Below are 2,212 nucleotides of genomic sequence, written 5' to 3' on the forward strand. Positions count from 1 at the left end.
TAGTTTGCACCGTTTTCAAATAGATTTTTTTACAATTAAAATATTTATAAGCTTGTTATAAAACGCAGACAGAGTTTAGAGGAAATTATTCGAACATAATATATTATTTTACACTTTTAAGTATAACATATGTTCTTACATATATACTCTCTTTCTAAAGTTAAACTAATATATTTCTATGACATTTTAAATTTCTGAACCCGCAAACCCTGCCCTAACATAAAAAAAAAAAAAAATATATATATATATATATATATATATATATATATTATTTCTCTTTATAATTGAAGTATAATTATAATTTAGTTGTTGAATTTGATTTGTTAATTTCATTGGTTTATGCACTTCTTTTAATAAAAATATTTATAGCGAGCATATTGTTTTTTAGTTTTGTTTTGTATATGGTTGTATTTTATGTATTGAAATGATACGATGTGATAAAGTTTTTTGATTTTTTAGATGTTGAATTATTTAAAACTAAATTACAATTTTAAGTATTCAAAAAATTTATCATCAAAAGGTTTCTTAATTTATGAGTTTCCTAAATTTATAATATAGCTTTTATGCTTCTGAAATTAAAAATAATATAGCAGTAACTACAAAATATGATAAATAAAAGAAATGTAAAAATCTTAACACACTTTGCATACGGATCTTTCAGTTGTCTTGGATATTTGTAAGGTTTATGGAGTAATTGTTTAGAAAGCATTGCTATACGTTGAGGTTTGTTTGAAACCTCTATATATTTTAATAATTTGTACATTGATAATATATATTTAAATTTAGAGTTTTATAGAAATAATAATATTGGTTTTTTTTTTTTATCATAAACACATAAACATCGATCACCCATGTTATTTGTTCTTATGATTGAGTTTTGAAAGGACACGGTGATACATGAGAACCAACATACTTATATATAAACAAACATAAAATAAAATATATAAAAAAAATCCACATATGACAGGAGATATCATACAAATACATAATGAAATAAAATAAGAAAATTGTGCGATACACAAACACCCATGCAATAGTAAAATCATCCATTCAAGCCAGACGGGTCTTATTTAGAAGATATAAGAAACAAACTTTATCATGACAAGATCTAGCTATTATTTATTAATGACCCGTAGAATGCGTTTTAAATAACTACTAGGTAGCTAGATAGCTAGATAGTAATTAATTATCCTGATTTAGTGAGGAGTTCTTGTGCCTTTATCTCAAAGGAGAAAGGTTTTCCGTTGGGTGGAGGGGTTGCAGAGTCATTAGCATTCCAAATAAAAATGCCACGAAGTGATTCAGCATCGAGGAGATCGATAACACCCTCAAGGAAGTCTTCTCGTGAAATTTTACCTGCGTCATCTGGATCAGTACTAGCTCCTGCCAGAAGTTTTTTAGAACCGTAGACGTCTGATAGACTAAGAAAGATATTTTTAAACTCATCCTTTGATTTGAGAGTCTCAAAGTAGAACTGATAGTCCACCCAATCAATATAATCATGGCGAGCCAAAAATAGTGTATGGTACTTGGAATTGACTGGTTTAGATGGAGCAATGGAAACCACATCGACAGATAGATCAGTATCCTCCTTGAGTCTCTTTATAACATCCCCCACACCAGAAGAGAAATCTCCACCATCGGATGTGATGTACTCATAGTTGATATCAATGCCATCTATTATGTTAAAGCTCCAAGGATCCTTGACTTCGTTGTATTGCTGCATGATCTTTTTGAGTGAGTTTACAGCATTGTAAGGCCATTCTACTTTTGAAGCAGGATTGAATGGATGTTTATCACCACGACCACCGATGCTTATTACAACCTTCACATTTTTATGAGTTTACAGCATTGTAAGGCCATTCTACTTCTGATTTTGCTTGAGTTCCTTCACTTTTTCAGGACTGAAGAAATGAACGTTCCAATTTGGGTTGAAAACTCCTGTGCCTTTTCCACTATCATCGTAAGTCTCTGTGGCAAAGCCTTAAATGAAGTGGAATTGGTGGATCTTGGAGTTGATGATATCAGTTGGGAAATTATGTAAAGTGTCTGGATATGGCTTCACGCCAATGTATTCTCGAAAAATGATTGGCTTCACATCACTGTCTTTGATTTGACGAGAATCAGACATTGTGATAAAAATTTGAATTTGGATTGATCTCTTTTGTTGGTTTAGATATTTGTGGTATTGTTGGGTGAAATAAGCATCTCT

The 2,212-nt window shown here is 30.5% G+C and overlaps 1 pseudogene; it reads right to left on the reverse strand.

Annotated features, from left to right (window-relative positions):
• Positions 1-898: 898 nt before the first annotated feature.
• Positions 899-2,212, reverse strand: LOC101499524 (chitinase 2-like; annotated as a pseudogene).

Source organism: Cicer arietinum, chromosome 1 (genome assembly GCF_000331145.2).
Source record: "Cicer arietinum cultivar CDC Frontier isolate Library 1 chromosome 1, Cicar.CDCFrontier_v2.0, whole genome shotgun sequence".
Taxonomy (NCBI): Eukaryota; Viridiplantae; Streptophyta; class Magnoliopsida; order Fabales; family Fabaceae; genus Cicer; species Cicer arietinum.